At 38.9% G+C, this 20,960-nt stretch overlaps 1 long non-coding RNA gene across 1 annotated transcript; it reads left to right on the forward strand.

Annotated features, from left to right (window-relative positions):
* The first annotated feature begins 858 nt into the window (after positions 1-858).
* Positions 859-20,350, forward strand: LOC143886258 (uncharacterized). The gene is made up of 3 exons (XR_013253723.1): positions 859-1,273; positions 1,552-1,626; positions 20,154-20,350. It is a non-coding gene; the product is annotated as an uncharacterized LOC143886258 (long non-coding RNA).
* The last annotated feature ends 610 nt before the right edge of the window (positions 20,351-20,960 follow it).

Consider the following 20,960-nt stretch of genomic DNA (forward strand, 5'->3'; position numbering starts at 1 on the left):
AAAAGAGTAACATAAAAACCAATATGTAGCATTTCGCCATTTCATCGTATAATTTCTCTATTACAAAGAAACCAATATGCAATTGGGATTTTTTTTGGAAGGAATTTTATTAAGTTAAATAGGATTCTTGCCTTCATTTTGTGTAATACCCGGTCCCAAGTATTTTTTTTTTTTTGTAGTTGTTCTTATCAAAGTGAACATATGACTTTTTCTAATGGGTGTCGTTGTCAAAATTTAGCTTACTACTATTTGTTTGGAATGGGTGTCATTATCATAGTTGAGCATATAGGTATTTGCTTATAATGGGTGTCATTATAAAAAATCAACCCCAAGATTAATTGCTAGAAATGGGTGTCATTATCAAAAATCAAGCCCAAGATTAATTGCTAGAAATGGGTGTCAGTATCAAATAAAACTTGTGAAATTTTCTTGAAGGGGTGCCTTTATCAGTTAAATGGGTGAGTAACTTGAATGGATGGATGGTTTGGATTAGCCTAATTAGCACATCATAATCCCTAAACTATTGCTATGACTTTTGGGCTAGTGTAGCTGCAAATTAAAGATGGAAATGGACGGTGGTAATAATGGGACCTTAAGAGACAAGTGGGATATGGAATCTTCACTCCATTAGGAACAGACCTTCCAATTGGGGCTTATTAGAATTAAGCAAATTTTGACTTGGGCATGGATGAAGGAAGAGATTTTTGTTATTGTTGGAAACAATGCTATCAATTAGAAACTCATGCTATAATTGGAGATTACTGTGCACGATGCTTTTCTTGCCTCTCCCCAAATTTTTAAATGTAAAAGATTCTACCTTTTGTGACATCTAATGGAAAGGGTGGAAATGGCAATGGGAAGGGCTAATTAAGGATTGTACAACCACTCATTGCCATGTAGCTTAGAATTTCCTTTGTAATGTGATAAAGGCTCACTATGCTGATTTTTTTATTTTCTTCACCACATACCTTATGCTAATACCCACCCTGATTTGCACACAAAACCATCAACCAAATTTAACCTCCCAACTTGTAGAGTTTCTTGCTCTCAATCCTATCTGCTTTTAGAACTTCTCAACACTTCTAGCATTCATCTCCTTCTAGAACTGTAGAACAACCCTATTTCTCATGATCGTTTCGACCATTTTCGTTCCCTTGTTGCCATAACCTTGCGTCCGAGAATCAGGGCCTACAAGAACTCATATTCCATCACATATATCTTGAGATCAACTACGGTTGGGTGGATCTTCATCTGGAACAATCGCCAAAATTCTGTAAGTTCATATTCTTACTCAGTTACCTTCTAGTTTCAGCTTTGCAAATTCCCTTCCTTGCCAAGAACAAAAAGGAGGAAAAGAGTTGTCTTAATTAATTAATTTGGTTGGGCAGATGGGATTGGAGTTTAGGTGCGATGTGTTAGAAAGGAGTTTTTAGAGCCGTCTTAATTTCTTTTTCTTTATTAAGAGGCACAATCAGATATGAAATCTTATTTAATAGGGACTGTTACACATTAGCATAGTTAAATGACCTTGGTTTACTTACTAATGTGAAGGGGAAAAAGAGGAGTTTTTGTCGGGTCAACGTCGTCCTAAAGAAAAGAAAACAAATTCAGAAATTCGTGCAAGAGGTAGGTGATCCTACCTTATGTCAGTGTATTATCAAAAATTTACATTTAGCTAAGTTGAAAGCTTTCTATTACAATTTTTGCATATCTACTCTCACTTGGAACTTGTTTTGGAGAAGATTTCTCACTGGCCGTTTTTGAGCATGTCATTCCAAATAGTTGAATGTCATTATGCATGGTATCCTTTAGTCTTGAAATGTTTTCATTCCTATACATAAAAAGCTTTATGAAGAACATGATTTTGAAAACTAGAATTCATGAAGCAAAAAATTGAAAAGCATTTTGTTTACGATATGGTTTCCATGGATTGGAATGGGGGGAGTCTCCTATGGCTTGAAGCGTCTTCAAAATTTATGACACGGTATTGAAAATATTAAATTGCTTTCTGTATGTTTGTATACAGTCTTGGTATGGAATGGATTCCGCCAGTAAGGTTGATCTCGGGTGGGGATCTAGTGCCCAACCTGCCAGTGGGTGAGTACACTGGACGTGATCACGTAGACCGGTCAAATTTTATCTGCCCGTAAGGTTGATCTCAGGCGGCCAGTAGGGAGTCCTCTGGCTATTGATAATATTACATTGCGTGCTTTAGGACCTGTGAGTCCTGCGAACGAGTGTTCGCCTTGGGTTACGCTACTTGCTGTAGACACCCCATTTTGACCGTACCCTAAACCTCCCATGTTTGAGCAAAACCTAACCAAATCCATCAACTAGGGTCCCAAATTTCACCCAAAGCTAGCTTAGGGTCCCATCTAGCTCCCCGTAAAATTTCGTCGAAATCCGAGCGCGTTTGCCTAGCGAACGGTCTGAGACAGTTTCGTAGTACAAGTTCAGAAGGGGGTTGAATTTATCCTGAGAGGGGGTTGAATTTGTATGGAAAAGTCGTGCAAGGCTGAATAAAACAAATATTGCGGGCGCGCCTTATCATCTTTTCGCGCGCCTCATCAAAGTGGTGTGCCATTATCAACTAAATTTTTTTTTTATAAACCAAATTCGAGCTCATTTTTTTGAGGATCGGAGGTTTTCTTAAAAACCAGATCTGAGAGAGGGATTTTTTATCTCCTCCATCGGCGATCTCGCCGGAGATCCGATCGTCATCCTTCATCTCTTCACTATTAGATCCATCTCTTTCAGCAGATCTTTGAGATCATCTCTCAAACCCATTTTCTCCGGTCACCTTCTCCGGTGAGCTCATCGGAGCTCCGTCCGACGTATTTCTTCTCCAACTTTCACAGAGAAAATCAAAGAGGGATCTGCAGATCGAGCGAGCGAGAGAGAGAGAGAGAGAGCCTATCGAAACCCTAGCTTGTTCCCCTTTCTTCTCCGACCAAATCTCCGGTCAGATCTCGACAAATCTCCGGCAAGCTCCGAATTTAAAATTCGAGATTGAATCTCTTTAAGAAGCTCTGATTTGTCCTTAGATCCAAGATCTCTTCGTTTTATACCATGAAATCCTCATATGAAACCCTAACCTTGATTTCTTCTCCGTTCAATTTTTCCGTCAAAATCATCAGAACTCCGGCTCATTTCTTCTTCTTTAGCCAAGATCTCTCTGACCAGCACTTCTCTGGCTTCTTTTGATTTCTTACAAAACCTGAAATCTATCATTCTCTCATATCCAAACCCTAAATAGAAACCTTAACTCCGGCGAGCTTACTTGAGTTCCGGTCTGTTTTGATTCTCTTTGAAATTTATCTTTTCTTTTTGCTAGACATTAGATCTGTTCATTTCTACGTTTATTCAAACCCTAGTTTTTCCCCTTCTTCTCTAGCAAACCCTAACCCATTTTCCGAACGGAAACCCTGAGATCCGATCGCTCTTCTTCTCCGACCAACCTTTTGCGGTGGGATCGCTGAAGCTTCGACAAGGTCAAAGCTCATCTTCTCCGAGATCTGATCTTCAATCGGAGAGCCGCAATCCAAAGCTCTAATGGCGGCAGCGCTAAGCTCGATAATCTGAAGAATTGCAGAGAGAGATCTGCGATCTGAGGCAAAAGATCAGAGCCGTGGCCTTGATTTCTGCTTACAGACCTTAAAATTCAACTCATCAACTTCAGAGGGATTCAGGTAATCTGCTTTTAATTTCATAATGAGGATTGAAATGATCAGGCATGCTTGATGTGGAAATTAGTATTGATTTCATTTGCTAAATGTCTGGATATTTTATTTTATTGCATTATAAGGTGTTAGGTCTGTTTATGGTCTTGTTGTGAGTTAATGGAGAAATAAGGTAGGTCAAAATCATTATCAAAATAGGTTGGTGCCTGTAGCTATGCATTTTTAAGTTAAGAGTAACACTATCCTGCTTTAATAGTGAGAAGGGATTGGGAGCTGTAACTAAAGAAGCATGATATGTCAATGCTATTTTCTCAGGGTATAAGAAGCCATTTATTCATATGATGTGTTAGGTGAATCCTGTTTCGATGAGAGCTACAAATTCGTCTCATGCTACCCTTGTTTGGATAAGTGTACCAAATCCACTTGTTTTCTGTTGGAGTATCCATGATCCATTTACCTTGTTTTGGGTTCTATATATATGATCCTCGCTCGAATATCAGTCAATGAATTTCAATTTCTAGTGTCCCAAGACTTGTCATCTTCATTTATACTAGACATCTCAATATGTTGGTAAATGTTTTGAAAATGATAAGAGCATGATAGTAGTAGTTTAAATCATCATTTTAATAGTTTAAGAAAGAGAGTTTCAGCTGTGGGTCTGTAATTTAGAGATGGATTCATTGATGTTCTTTGGGTGCTATTCCATGATTTAATCGTGGTGATAGACTCATCTCTTATATTTTCCAAAGAATAATAAAGAGTACTTTGAAATAAAATTTGAGAAGATTTCGATAAGGATTTTCAAAATTAAGCCTATAGTCCAGTATTTATAAATTTAATACTTTTCTTTCATACTAAGCTTTGAGTTAGGGTTCTGAAGACAATAATAAATGGACTGCTCAGGTGAGACAACCTTGAAAACTTATTATATTTGTCTTTTCTTTATTTAAATAAACTGTTTTAGGAAAGAAGGAGATCAGATGACTATTCTATTCGATATCATCGACATGAGTACTGTCTGATCTCAAGGCGGGATTAGAAATATTATCATGTGTATATGATATCAGATGATTACTTTGGCATCATCTGATTTCATTGGAGTCCCCGTATTGGGGTTTGTGGTTGGTTTAGAAGTGTTTGATATTGTTTTATTTTACTTTATTAGGCTATCCAGCGGCTGGTCTGGACTAATTAATGATGTTTATCATTTTATGATTGCTTTAGATTGTGTATTGTTTTTTTATTGAAAATTCTTCTTTGCTTAGCACTTGATTTATTTTTATAAAAATAGAGTGAAATTTGCAATTATCTGGCAGCTTTTTCTTCTCTCTTTGATAGACTAACACAGTCTTATAGATTGCTGTTAATTTTCTTTAGATATTAGAATCCCCTTTTCTTGTAGGGCGATGAAGGCGCTAGCCTAAGCCCATCCTTAGGGGACTCTCTTAGTCCGAGTAGCCTTTCCCTCGTTTGTTTTTAAGACGTGCCCAGTCTTTTGAGATACCCTTAAACTTTGTCATTTAAAGCCTCAATTTAGGGAGACAGGCTATGTCTCAGACAGAGAAAGTTGTATCCTTTAGAGACAAGCTTTGTCTCATTAGTGAGTCTATCCTTAGGAGACATGCCATGTCTCGTCAGCACCTCTCTTGGAGCTCATCTTTTTGTTTAGGAGTCTCATTCAATCTCATTTTTCTTCCTAAACCTCATCTTTGTGCGTCTTTTGGTTTTTGGAAGAACAACCTACTCGGCTTGGCATCATACCCCTTACCCTATGGGTATTGGGTTGCACATTTGTTGCACCCTAGGGCTAGGTAGCTGTCCGGCCCGGCTGGATGTTTTACCTTTGCTAAATATGCGCAAGGTTTTTTTTTCCTTGGTACTTGTGAGTTTTATCTTAGCTTGATAGTCTCACTAGCACCCTTCTTTATCTCTTTTTCTTTTAGGAGACAGGCTTTGTCTCATTAGCACCTCCTTCTTAGAATCCTATTTTCAGAGTCAGTCCTTAGCCTAGGAGTCTGTCCTTAGCTAGAGAGTCTGTTTTTCTTTCAGGAGTCAATTCTATCATCATAGGGATTAGGATTCTATCCAACCTCTCATCGTATCATGTTTTTCTATCCGCTCTTGCAAGGTATAGGATGCTGTCCAACCCTTGCAGAGCTGTGTTTCTGTTCTTTTTCCCCGCAAAGCATAGGATGCTGTCCAACCTTTGCGGGATATCAGGAGTCTGTCTTCCCCTTATGATGATAGGATTTGTCCCCTTTGAGTCAAAAATACTTAAAAACATCTAAAAAACCAAAAATCTCAAAAATCTTGAGTAATTAGGAGTAGTTAGGAAATCTGTTCCGAACTACGTTGGCTTGATCCTCTTCCACGAGGTACGTAGTGCAGCTTGGGATCCACATCCCAAGTCCAGCCAAACCTTTAAAAATAAGCATTTTAAATCTTTCAAAATTACAAAAAAAAATCTTTCAAAATATTGTTTTTTCGAAAGGATCTTCCTCTAGAGTTAGGAGGTTGTCCTAGTTAGAGAGTTTTTGAGTTGGGAGTTGCTCCCTCGTTCGTTGTTTATTTGTTGTGTATTTTTATTTGTTTGTGTTAGAGTTAGGAGTGAGTCCTAGCTAGGAGTTTTACGCCTCCGTCCGGTCAGTTGGCGATCCACATCGCTAATTGATGACTAGGTCTAAGATGCGATAGATCCTACTGTTTTTCTTAGGATATACAGCCTAGCTACACATAGATTATAGGAACTACCTGCATTAGCTTAGGGCTAACCTGCATTTAGTTAGGGCATATAGGGTGTCCTAAAATCTACAATCCATTGGAATTTAAATAATCACACAAGAAGCTTTAAGAACTAGTCCGGTCTTTTAGATCGAGTCTAGGATAGAGGTCTAGATGTCTTAGGCATCATAGCTTAGAATAGGTGCGAAGAACTACGTTGCCTTGATTCTCGTGGAGGCGGGGATACGTAGGCTTCTTTGGATGAACATCAGATCATCTAAAGACTCGGGCCTAGGTATAGATTAGAGTTTTAGGGTTGTATGGTATCGAGTCATTTTCTATGTTTTGCAGTGTTTTCTTACTTTATTGCGCAGACCTTATACTTTTTTTTGGTATGTCATGCATGTGTTTGTTCATCAGAACTTAGACACCCATTAGGCATGTCACTTATAACCTAGCTATGCTTAGGTGACACATGTTTCTTTTTTATTTTATCTTGTGTGCCTTTGATTTCATCTCCGAGACATGCATGATTAGATAGACGTCTTCTCGGAGATATTCATTCCCATTTCATATGATTTTAGCCCAAAGCTCTTCAAAATTATTAAGTAAATGGCATAAGAGACCAGGTGTTGGCACTTGGGCGGATGAGGTGCTCTTTAGACCTTCCGAATTCGTAACCAGGCACGAACCTTATTTTATATCTCTGGTTATCCGTTGCAACAGAGCATAGTATGGGATCCAAGGCCCATTTGCCTTTTTCCTTGGATGGCGACTCTTCTTTGTTTAAGGTACGCCTCAAATCTGGGCTAGTCCCCGAATCGAGAGGTATCTCACCTTTTATATCGCCACTCATGCTGTGAGAGGCACTTCTTTCGAGAGTTCCTTGGCAGAGCTCTCCATTCACGTGGATGATCCTGAGACTTAGTGTGGGGCCCGTTCCCCGCCTCTCTCTCGGATCGGGGTCCACAGGCTGGCGACTCTGCTGGGGATATTCTTTCAAGATATTGCCTAACTCTGTTAAAATGCCATTTTTTATTAATTTTGAAGACATTTGAGCTAAAATCATTTTAAATGGGAGCTTAATCGCTTAGAATCCAGGGGCACCAAATAAGTGTTTAAAACAAGGGATTCACACACTACACAGCATACATCATCATATTTTTATTTTCTTTTATTGAATTTTTTTTATTATTATTGGCTCCACGGGATAGATACAATGCGTGCCAGATGGGATGTCATTACCCTGCTGGTGCTGTTGTATCTATTTCCAAGCTATGCGCCAGAGCTGCAGCCGTAGACACTGGGTGTGCTGGTGTTCTACAGCAGCCGATGAGCAATGAACATACTCTGTATAATGCTGGGTGTGCTGGCATTATACATCAAGGGTATGGTCATAAGCATAGTACACTGCAGAAATGCCGGGGCCCTACTTTTATTTCATTATATTATGTATATATATTAGCTGCTCCCTTTAGAACCAAAATTAGGAAACCCTTGTTAGGACATTATATATATGTACTAATATAGGACGAACATATGCGACCAGCATATGTGAGCCTAGGATAAAAGTTTGCCTACCCATGTAGTGTCGAAAAGGCAAGTCACACCGTGATTGCCCGCCGCGTTATCTAGTACACTCACATGTCTGTTTTGAGTCAAGACTTCATTGACTCCTCTAGATTAGACTAGGGTTGGTGCCCCTGGTTAGGATATATATATGTATATATATCTATCTATTGATTATTAGATTAGGGCCTTCTTATTCAGTGGATTTTCTTATCTAATTCGATCAATCCTATCGATCCATCTTCAAGATTTAGACCCGGCCTATGACCTACTTCTGTCATTTTGTGGCCGTGGTCTTCTTTCTGATCTACTGATCATCTTTGATCATGGATGGAAAATTCAGTGCTGCCTATTATATCCTTCTCCTATGATTGATTCTGATCTGATTATATTCCACTTGTTTGATTGCGAGTTTATCTTGTTGACATTCATTCAAGTGTGTGTTCTTGCTGAGAGCCTTACTTTATCTTAACCCAGTTGGCATACTCTTTGTGATTAGCAGCTTTAGACCCTCTCTATATAGTCGTTATGCTGTCGAATTTTCTGCAAATATCTTGAGTTTGGTCATTATCCTGTAAACTTGTTGACCAACTCTATGTGCTTATCTTACCGCATCTCCTTGCATAGATGTTATGCTGCCAGATTTTATCCGTGGGAGGATATATTCGTATCATCTTTTGTCTCAACTTGCATATGAGATTTTCATTTGATTACCCTATATTGAACTATAGTGTTTGTCAATTCCATGGCGGGAGTCTGACCTTGTTGACTTCACTCATTTTCAGTACCTATTTCTATTCAACCCTCACCTGTTCTACGCGGTTCTTACTAAATGGCTGAATCTGAGGAAACACAAATGGAGATATTGGACATGATGAAGACTCTCGTCCTACGGGTAGCAAATATGAAAGAAGAGTTGACCCGTTTGAAGGCTCAAGAAAAGGAGAAGGCACCCATGATTTCTGAGAATCTGCCTATTTTAAACTCTCATCTGATTACAAGCCTGGACCAGTCTGAGAAGTCATCAGTGCATAATGTTGATAATGGACCACATATCAAGGAGAAATTTTGTGAACATAAGACCAAGTTAGACAAAGGAAAATCATTACTAGAAGAGCTTGGGATATCGGATTGCGATGGTGAAAATAAGAGGGTTCAGAACAAAAAGAAGTTTGACCTTAATGACTATGTCCTTTTTCCAGATGTTATCCTCCCTCCTGAGTTTGAAGTTCCTAAGTTTGACATGTATGACGGGATGGGATGCCCGAGGAGTCATTTAAGGTCATATATTCCTGTATTAGAAATGAAAGGCCTATCTCCAGAGCAGATAGCCAAGTTGTTTTCACTCTCTTTAACTGGTGAAGCTAAGAAATGGTTTTTCACTTTAAACTTGAGGGATATCACAAGTTTGAAAGATTTAGTGGACAGGTTTCTTGATCGGTTCTCTTATGGAAATGTAGAGGAAGTCATCCATTATGAGCAAAGGTCATCCAAGGAGAAACCAGATGGAATGAAATCCTTTATTGCTGAAAAGGAAATGAATTATAGTAGAACCTCCCTTCAACCTTTAAAGAGACCTTTTGTTCAAAAAGAAAAACCAGCCAAGGAGTTGAAAAGAAAATTTTCAAAATTACCTTGTACACAAGCAGCAGCTCTCAAGAAGTTGGTTAGAATGGGAAAGTTAACCTTACCACCGTGTTCAAATCTGTTGAAAAACTCAGAGAAGCAGAATGATGGTAAATGCTATTGTTTGTACCACCAATGTCTTAGCCATAGTACCAATTATTGTGTTGCACTGAAGCACAAGATCCAAGACTTGATAGATGAGGATCTCCATATTCTACATGAGCTCAGTACTTATCAGAGACCTCTGAGACGGGATGCGTATGTTTTGAAGTCAGATGAGGATGATGGATTCATTCAGCCTCTCGCAAAACCAGTTATTTCTACCTCCCACTTTCCAGGGTCAAGTGAACCGAAGCATGTTCCATATATTCTGAGAATCGAAGATGATGATCCTGTTCAGCTGTCTGCAAAGCCAACTGTTATTGCTCATACTCCGGTACCGAGTGACAAACTAGCTGTGAAAGGAAAAGAGTTAGTGTTTGAGATTCCGGAAAGTTCTGTCATGACTAAGGAGACTTCAGGGAGATCAAAGGGTGGAGATCAATACAAGCCAGGTCATCCGGACTTTGTAGGATTACCCTTTCCGAGATTCTTACTCCGAGATCGGACTCAGTAGTTGTCATTATCATGGAGGAAGGCGTGCTATTCATGAACATCAGTGCTAGTTCCTTGTATCAGTTCAAGTGTCATGTTTCAAATGTCATGTGTCAAGTGTCATATTTCAAGATTTATTTTCCGTCAAGTGTATACTAGCTCTCGTGTTGAGAGTTAGTGCGTCTTGTAGTGTCAATAAAAGAGTGTCATGTTTGTCAATCTTGTTCATTCAAGAGTTTGTTGTTTCCGTTCTTTGTCAAGTCCAATGTAGAGCCTATTGAGGCGCGTAAAAAAAAAAAAAAAAAAAAAAAAAAAAAAAGAAGAGAAAAAGAGTGTTACCATTGTATATACAGTTTTCAATTCAATAAAGTTGTTCATTTTATATCTTTGATGTTCTATGATTCACTCTTAGATCTAATGTTTAAAATAACTAAAGACACCCTTTTCGGATGAGAATGCAGACGAAATTCCCCTCGAGATCTGAAACATGATCAAACGAGAGGAAGAGCGTCGAGCATAGCCACTCAAAGAAGAAATCAAAGCTGTTGATAGTGGTATTGAAATCCGAAACTCGGAAAAGACTGATTGGCAAAACTTTATCTCCCGAGGAAAGCGAGGAATTGATAAACCTATTTAGAGGGGTTTGAGGTAGTCTTGCTTGATCCTATAAGGATAAACCAAGTGAACGCCCTGTTGTTGTGAAAAGCAAAATTCCATCGGCTTTAAAGCAAAAATTCAAGAGAGTGAAGCATCAGACATCCAGTCAAGCTGATAAGAAATTTAGCGAAGACTTTCAGAAAATGAAGTCATCAATTCGAGCCTGAAAAGTGCACTTGAGCTACATATTTTCAATGAGATTCCGAGGTGGAATAATTCAAGAGTAAGGACATTCCTAATGTCTAAAAAGAAAGAAAGAGACAGAAGGAGAAGGGAATGTGTCCATAAGACAACATCTTGGAAGAATCAAAGACCCAAGTGATGGAGTCTATGAGATAGATTGAATGTCAGAATTGTCTCTAACATTTAGAGACTATTGAGAGCAGTATAATCTTGAGCATGAGTTCAATATTCGAGAAGCGCACAAGTTTAAGTGGAGCACCATAGTTGAAGTCTTGCTTGCAAATACAGCCAGACTCTAAAAAAAAAAAATAAAAAATAAAAAATAAAATTCAAAGTCTTGAACCTTAAACATTCAAAAGCTTGTACATCAAAACACCAGGAGGCCATCCTTGGACGTTTGAGCCTTTATAGCCAAAATCCCAATGTTTAAAAATCCTTTTGTGAGCCCTTTGAGCCAATATTTTAAAACCAAATAATTCTTTCAACCACATTATAAACCAGGGGCATTTTATGCACCTGAACTACGCGGACCTGATCCCCAACTCTTCGGGGGTACGTAGGCAACCTGATCAACTCAGGTTCGGTCAAAACCTTTGGGATAAAAGCTAAATCATCCCCCTTTCAAAACTTTGAAGCTAAAAAGCTAAACCATTCTTTGTAAACCCCAAAGCGAACTACGCGGATCTGATCCTCCATTTTTGGGGTACGTAGGTAGTCTGGCAAGACCAGATTCGGTCCAAATCGTTTGAACTTTTGATATCTAACCCTTTTGAACCCGAGCCTACCTATAAAGTTCCTCTGGTGAAACGAGCAAAGGTTCAAGGCAATTGAAAAACAAAAACAGAAAGAAATGAAAAGAGCGAGAGTCTGAAGACCCACTAGGTTGAAAACCCGAAAGGGCGGCCTAGAGTCATGCGTTTGCTAAGTCAACAACCAAAAGGTTTGGCTTATGCGAAAGTAAGGGTAGCGGTCTAATGGGTTGAAAATTGAAGAGGCAATCCAGTCAAAGGCAAAGACTTCCCACAAAAAGTGAGCTGATAAGACATGGAAGGAGTTTCATCGATTATGAAGAACTCTGACGTTTGAATAGTATGAGAATTCCAGGCAAAAGCTGAAGCAAATGGTTTGCTAGACCAGAAACCTGGAATGCAATAATCATGAGTTCCCCACAAGAGGAAATTCGAAGAGATGAAGAAGCAATCACTACACTGGGCAGGATTTTGGAATCCAAGTAGTGTCAGTGAGATTTACTTTGACACTTTTCTAAACTAGGGGCATTGAAACTGAGCAATCCAAAGGAGTAATAACCATGACAGAAATCCTGATGGAAGAAATTAGAACTTCTTGACATGGTTTTCGAAATTATTCTAAGAGTGGCTAGCCTTACCATTTAAAAATACACATCAGGTTTAAGGGTGAATCAAAAGTGAGTCGAGTCCCTTGAATAATGTACATCTTCTTTGATAGAGTCCTTGAAAGTCTGTTCCTCATTCATATTCGTTTTCTTCAAGGTCTAAGTCATCTGGCACTGGAAGAATGGGTGTATACTTTCTGAATTGATAAAAATGAATAGACCCTGGTTTAAGTACCAGAGAAAAGCGAGAAATATCCTGTTCAGAAATGTTGAAGATGTCAAATTTCAAGCAGAAGGTGGTGGAAAGAGCGAACCTCAAATAGTGGTTAATGAAAGGAGAAGTCTTTGAGCTTAGTCATTATCCCATCTTTATTCCAAAGAAAGAACCTATACAAACCCAAATTTCTTACCTATCCTGGTTTTACTTTCCTTGGGACTCTTGTTATGGAAGTACAATACACTAGGGGCATCTTTTATGACTTGCGTCATAAAAGATATCAAGCAAAAAAGGCAATCAGTGTCAATGTCTTCAGTAAGTTGAGATAAGAGATGTAAGAGTATATCTCGAACCAAACTTCTAAACTCCTTAGACGAGTCCACTCTCCTGAAGAGTCAACTTCCCAAGAAAAATCAATTTCCTCAGTGGAGTCTAGAATTTGCTCTCCAACCTTCAAACCTCAGCATAATACTTTTTACCTGTTAAAGAAGGGTCAATACATGGAATTTTCTTCAAGTTTCTTGAGTTTTATCTTCAGCAAAGATCATGCATTTTCAATCATTCTTGGCGAAGAATGACTTATTCACCTTGTGAAATCAATCAAAGTTGGTCATTTCTTCAATCATTTCAATGAATTTTCCTTTCATTTTAAAAAAAAAATATTTCTGCCAATGGCTCCGCGATTTGGAGTTTGGTCATTTCTTTCACCATTTGAAAGATTTTAAAAGCTGTTTTCACCAATGACTCCGTAATTTGGAGTTTGGTCATTTCTTTCACCATTTGAAAGATTTTAAAAGCTGTTTTCGCCAATGGCTCCGCGATTTGGAGTTTGGTCTTTTCTTTCACCATTTGAAAGATTTTAAAAGCTGTTTTCGCCAATGGCTCCGCGATTTGGAGTTTGGTCATTTCTTTCACCATTTGAAAGATTTTAAAAGCTGTTTTCGCCAATGGCTCCGCGATTTGGAGTTTGGTCATTTCTTTCACCATTTGAAAGATTTTAAAAGCTGTTTTCGCCAATGGCTCCGCGATTTGGAGTTTGGTCATTTCTTTCACCATTTGAAAGATTTTAAAAGCTGTTTTCGCCAATGGCTCCGCGATTTGGAGTTTGGTCATTTCTTTCACCATTTGAAAGATTTTAAAAGCTGTTTTCGCCAATGGCTCCGCGATTTGGAGTTTGGTCATTTCTTTCACCATTTGAAAGATTTTAAAAACTGTTTTCGCCAATGGCTCTGCGATTTGGAGTTTGGTCATTTCTTTCACCATTTGAAAGATTTTAAAAAGCTGTTTTCGCCAATGGCTCCGCGATTTGGAGTTTGGTCATTTCTTTCACCATTTGAAAGATTTTTAAAAAAAAAAAAAATGTTTTCAAGGTATTCAAGTCCGTTTTCACACGGCATTCAAAGTATTTCAAGTCCGTTTTCACACGGCATTCAAGGTATTCAAGTCCGTTTTCACACGGCATTCAAGGTATTCAAGTCCGTTTTCACACGGCATTCAAGGTATTCAAGTCCGTTTTCACACGGCATTCAAGTATTTCAAGTCCGTTTTCACACGGCATTCAAGGTATTCAAGTCCGTTTTCACACGGCATTCAAGGTATTCAAGTCCGTTTTCACACGGCATTCAAGTATTTCAAGTCCGTTTTCACACGGCATTCAAGGTATTCAAGTCCGTTTTCACACGGCATTCAAGTATTTCAAGTCCGTTTTCACACGGCATTCAAGGTATTGAAGTCCGTTTTCACACGGCATTCAAGTATTTCAAGTCCGTTTTCACACGGCATCCAAGTCATTCAAAGTCCGTTTCCACGCTGCATTCAAGACCGTTTTCACACGGCATCCAAATTCATTTTTTCTTCAAATTTCAAGATCATTCATAATCAAATCTATCCTTTAATATTTTGCAAGAGAGGCTATCTCGTCAATATGTACTGAGTTAAGAGTTGGAGAGAGGCTATCTCACCAGCGTTTGCAGAGTCAGAGTCCGGCGAAAGGCTATTTCACTGTATTATCTTTGTAAATATCATTTTCAAAAATAAAAATCAAAATTTGATTTGCTTCCTTTTTCGGGTCGGCCAAAATGGTTTGTCTGTTTAGCTTTGACATTCGCGTGACAAGCACGCTCTGCCAAAGAGGGGCATCTGTAGACACCCCATTTTGACCGTACCCTAAACCTCCCATGTTTGAGCAAAACCTAACCAAATCCATCAACTAGGGTCCCAAATTTCACCCAAAGCTAGCTTAGGGTCCCATCTAGCTCCCCGTAAAATTTCGTCGAAATCCGAGCGCGTTTGCCTAGCGAACGGTCTGAGACAGTTTCGTAGTACAAGTTCAGAAGGGGGTTGAATTTATCCTGAGAGGGGGTTGAATTTGTATGGAAAAGTCGTGCAAGGCCGAATAAAACAAATATTGCGGGCGCGCCTTATCATCTTTTCGCGCGCCTCATCAAAGTGGTGTGCCATTATCAACTAAATTTTTTTTTTATAAACCAAATTCGAGCTCATTTTTTTGAGGATCGGAGGTTTTCTTAAAAACCAGATCTGAGAGAGGGATTTTTTATCTCCTCCATCGGCGATCTCGCCGGAGATCCGATCGTCATCCTTCATCTCTTCACTATTAGATCCATCTCTTTCAGCAGATCTTTGAGATCATCTCTCAAACCCATTTTCTCCGGTCACCTTCTCCGGTGAGCTCATCGGAGCTCCGTCCGACGTATTTCTTCTCCAACTTTCACAGAGAAAATCAAAGAGGGATCTGCAGATCGAGCGAGCGAGAGAGAGAGAGAGAGAGAGCCTATCGAAACCCTAGCTTGTTCCCCTTTCTTCTCCGACCAAATCTCCGGTCAGATCTCGACAAATCTCCGGCAAGCTCCGAATTTAAAATTCGAGATTGAATCTCTTTAAGAAGCTCTGATTTGTCCTTAGATCCAAGATCTCTTCGTTTTATACCATGAAATCCTCATATGAAACCCTAACCTTGATTTCTTCTCCGTTCAATTTTTCCGTCAAAATCATCAGAACTCCGGCTCATTTCTTCTTCTTTAGCCAAGATCTCTCTGACCAGCACTTCTCTGGCTTCTTTTGATTTCTTACAAAACCTGAAATCTATCATTCTCTCATATCCAAACCCTAAATAGAAACCTTAACTCCGGCGAGCTTACTTGAGTTCCGGTCTGTTTTGATTCTCTTTGAAATTTATCTTTTCTTTTTGCTAGACATTAGATCTGTTCATTTCTACGTTTATTCAAACCCTAGTTTTTCCCCTTCTTCTCTAGCAAACCCTAACCCATTTTCCGAACGGAAACCCTGAGATCCGATCGCTCTTCTTCTCCGACCAACCTTTTGCGGTGGGATCGCTGAAGCTTCGACAAGGTCAAAGCTCATCTTCTCCGAGATCTGATCTTCAATCGGAGAGCCGCAATCCAAAGCTCTAATGGCGGCAGCGCTAAGCTCGATAATCTGAAGAATTGCAGAGAGAGATCTGCGATCTGAGGCAAAAGATCAGAGCCGTGGCCTTGATTTCTGCTTACAGACCTTAAAATTCAACTCATCAACTTCAGAGGGATTCAGGTAATCTGCTTTTAATTTCATAATGAGGATTGAAATGATCAGGCATGCTTGATGTGGAAATTAGTATTGATTTCATTTGCTAAATGTCTGGATATTTTATTTTATTGCATTATAAGGTGTTAGGTCTGTTTATGGTCTTGTTGTGAGTTAATGGAGAAATAAGGTAGGTCAAAATCATTATCAAAATAGGTTGGTGCCTGTAGCTATGCATTTTTAAGTTAAGAGTAACACTATCCTGCTTTAATAGTGAGAAGGGATTGGGAGCTGTAACTAAAGAAGCATGATATGTCAATGCTATTTTCTCAGGGTATAAGAAGCCATTTATTCATATGATGTGTTAGGTGAATCCTGTTTCGATGAGAGCTACAAATTCGTCTCATGCTACCCTTGTTTGGATAAGTGTACCAAATCCACTTGTTTTCTGTTGGAGTATCCATGATCCATTTACCTTGTTTTGGGTTCTATATATATGATCCTCACTCGAATATCAGTCAATGAATTTCAATTTCTAGTGTCCCAAGACTTGTCATCTTCATTTATACTAGACATCTCAATATGTTGGTAAATGTTTTAAAAATGATAAGAGCATGATAGTAGTAGTTTAAATCATCATTTTGATAGTATAAGAAAGAGAGTTTCAGCTGTGGGTCTGTAATTTAGAGATGGATTCATTGATGTTCTTTGGGTGCTATTCCATGATTTAATCGTGGTGATAGACTCATCTCTTATATTTTCCAAAGAATAATAAAGAGTACTTTGAAATAAAATTTGAGAAGATTTCGATAAGGATTTCCAAAATTAAGCCTATAGTCCAGTATTTATAAATTTAATACTTTTCTTTCATACTAAGCTTTGAGTTAGGGTTCTGAAGACAATAATAAATGGACTGCTCAGGTGAGACAACCTTGAAAACTTATTATATTTGTCTTTTCTTTATTTAAATAAACTGTTTTAGGAAAGAAGGAGATCAGATGACTACTCTATTCGATATCATCGACATGAGTACTGTCTGATCTCAAGGCGGGATTAGAAATATTATCATGTGTATATGATATCAGATGATTACTTTGGCATCATCTGATTTCATTGGAGTCCCCGTATTGGGGTTTGTGGTTGGTTTAGAAGTGTTTGATATTGTTTTATTTTACTTTATTAGGCTATCCAGCGGCTGGTCTGGACTAATTAATGATGTTTATCATTTTATGATTGCTTTAGATTGTGTATTGTTTTTTTATTGAAAATTCTTCTTTGCTTAGCACTTGATTTATTTTTATAAAAATAGAGTGAAATTTGCAATTATCTGGCAGCTTTTTCTTCTCTCTTTGATAGACTAACACAGTCTTATAGATTGCTGTTAATTTTCTTTAGATATTAGAATCCCCTTTTCTTGTAGGGCGATGAAGGCGCTAGCCTAAGCCCATCCTTAGGGGACTCTCTTAGTCCGAGTAGCCCTTCCCTCGTTTGTTTTTAAGACGTGCCCAGTCTTTTGAGATACCCTTAAACTTTGTCATTTAAAGCCTCAATTTAGGGAGACAGGCTATGTCTCAGACAGAGAAAGTTGTATCCTTTAGAGACAAGCTTTGTCTCATTAGTGAGTCTATCCTTAGGAGACATGCCATGTCTCGTCAGCACCTCTCTTGGAGCTCATCTTTTTGTTTAGGAGTCTCATTCAATCTCATTTTTCTTCCTAAACCTCATCTTTGTGCGTCTTTTGGTTTTTGGAAGAACATCCTACTCGGCTTGGCATCATACCCCTTACCCTATGGGTATTGGGTTGCACATTTGTTGCACCCTAGGGCTAGGTAGCTGTCCGGCCCGGCTGGATGTTTTACCTTTGCTAAATATGCGCAAGGTTTTTTTTTCCTTGGTACTTGTGAGTTTTATCTTAGCTTGATAGTCTCACTAGCACCCTTCTTTATCTCTTTTTCTTTTAGGAGACAGGCTTTGTCTCATTAGCACCTCCTTCTTAGAATCCTATTTTCAGAGTCAGTCCTTAGCCTAGGAGTCTGTCCTTAGCTAGAGAGTCTGTTTTTCTTTCAGGAGTCAATTCTATCATCATAGGGATTAGGATTCTATCCAACCTCTCATCGTATCATGTTTTTCTATCCGCTCTTGCAAGGTATAGGATGCTGTCCAACCTTTGCGGGATATCAGGAGTCTGTCTTCCCCTTATGATGATAGGATTTGTCCCCTTTGAGTCAAAAATACTTAAAAACAACAAAAACATCTAAAAAACCAAAAATCTCAAAAATCTTGAGTCATTAGGAGTAGTTAGGAAATCTGTTCCGAACTACGTTGGCTTGATCCTCTTCCACGAGGTACGTAGTGCAGCTTGGGATCCACATCCCAAGTCCAGCCAAACCTTTAAAAATAAGCATTTTAAATCTTTCAAAATTACAAAAAAAAAATCTTTCAAAATATTATTTTTTCGAAAGGATCTTCCTCTAGAGTTAGGAGGTTGTCCTAGTTAGAGAGTTTTTGAGTTGGGAGTTGCTCCCTCGTTCGTTGTTTATTTGTTGTGTATTTTTATTTGTTTGTGTTAGAGTTAGGAGTGAGTCCTAGCTAGGAGTTTTACGCCTCCGTCCGGTCAGTTGGCGATCCACATCGCTAATTGATGACTAGGTCTAAGATGCGATAGATCCTACTGTTTTTCTTAGGATATACAGCCTAGCTACACATAGATTATAGGAACTACCTGCATTAGCTTAGGGCTAACCTGCATTTAGTTAGGGCATATAGGGTGTCCTAAAATCTACAATCCATTGGAATTTAAATAATCACACAAGAAGCTTTAAGAACTAGTCCGGTCTTTTAGATCGAGTCTAGGATAGAGGTCTAGATGTCTTAGGCATCATAGCTTAGAATAGGTGCGAAGAACTACGTTGCCTTGATTCTCGTGGAGGCGGGGATACGTAGGCTTCTTTGGATGAACATCAGATCATCTAAAGACTCGGGCCTAGGTATAGATTAGAGTTTTAGGGTTGTATGGTATCGAGTCATTTTCTATATTTTGCAGTGTTTTCTTACTTTATTGCGCAGACCTTATACTTTTTTTTGGTATGTCATGCATGTGTTTGTTCATCAGAACTTAGACACCCATTAGGCATGTCACTTATAACCTAGCTATGCTTAGGTGACACATGTTTCTTTTTTATTTTATCTTGTGTGCCTTTGATTTCATCTCCGAGACATGCATGATTAGATAGACGTCTTCTCGGAGATATTCATTCCCATTTCATATGATTTTCGCCCAAAGCTCTTCAAAATTATTAAGTAAATGGCATAAGAGACCAGGTGTTTGCACTTGGGCGGATGAGGTGCTCTTTAGACCTTCCGAATTCGTAACCAGGCACGAACCTTATTTTATATCTCTGGTTATCCGTTGCAACAGAGCATAGTATGGGATCCAAGGCCCATTTGCCTTTTTCCTTGGATGGCGACTCTTCTTTGTTTAAGGTACGCCTCGAATCTGGGCTAGTCCCCGAATCGAGAGGTATCTCACCTTTTATATCGCCACTCATGCTGTGAGAGGCACTTCTTTCGAGAGTTCCTTGGCAGAGCTCTCCATTCACGTGGATGATCCTGAGACTTAGTGTGGGGCCCGTTCCCCGCCTCTCTCTCGGATCGGGGTCCACACTTGCCAATAAGGTTGGAAATTGGCCACAGAGAAGACTGTTAAGTATTTGATTTCTAAATGGAAAACTGCACAACCAAGTGGTTGAAAATATATATTCTTTGTCATTGATTTCAAAGTGAAAAACTGCATAACTGAGTGGTTGGAACCGTTTTTGTAAAAACATGTATTTTTCTTATTTAGCTTATGTAGAAATGATTTTCTTCATTCTTATCAATTTCTGCATTGGCTAAATTTTATGGCATGTTACTTCTTTTCCGCACCAGCATTGTTTTCGTTTTCCTATTAGCTGGCTTGGATTTGGAAAACCGGCTGGGCTGTTAGCTCATTATGTGGTTTAACAATTTTCAGATATAGAGGAGCGACAGTAGACTTGCTGAGATCAGACACTTGGATTGGAATTTAGGAAATTTCTTACTTTCTTTCATTATTCGAGTTAGAGACTTTTGTTACTTTATTAAGGTGATTGTCGTCTAATAAGAATTGTTTGGATTTAGACTTATGGACCTATATATGTATTTCAATTGAGCTTTAATTGAGACTAAAATTTCCGCATTTATTAGTTGCTCTGAATGTTGAGAATAGTTGATTGTAAAGGAGCCTTGCATGCTTGTGGGGGCGACCCTATGGGCGTGCGGCGGCTGTCACATGCGCCTTACCTCGAATTTTGGGTTCGGGGCGTGACATTTTGGATTGTTGATCGTGTAAGAGTTTTTTTCATCAATGATGTTGAGACCCGGGTAGAACTCACCCTTAAAAGCTAGCTGTTTAGGGGAGCGTGTCCATTCCCTTATAAGCCTAGCCATATCTCCTTGCTTTTCCGATCGTTGGTTATTAGGGGCATCCCGAAAACGTCCGGGTCGAAATATGGCTTTCAAATTAAGTTCCAAATTAGTGTATGCTGCCAAAGGGAGTGACAATGCCATACGCAAAAAGGAAGAGACTCATAGAATGACTGAGGCAATTAGAGGTTTTGCACATTTTCATTAATCCATGAGCAGGATCTATATAGACACATAGATCCACGGATCCATACATCTCGATCGGAAAAGAATCAATAGAAAAAAGAAAGAATCGGAATTGATCGATTTCTTTCTCAAAACAAATGAAAAGGAAAAGAAAGATGAAACTTAAATCATGTGGAACTCCCAAAAATTT

The sequence above is a fragment of the Tasmannia lanceolata genome, unplaced genomic scaffold (assembly GCF_043159265.1).
Source record: "Tasmannia lanceolata isolate RefF3 unplaced genomic scaffold, GAP_Taslan_0.1 ptg000011l, whole genome shotgun sequence".
NCBI classification, from domain to species: domain Eukaryota; kingdom Viridiplantae; phylum Streptophyta; class Magnoliopsida; order Canellales; family Winteraceae; genus Tasmannia; species Tasmannia lanceolata.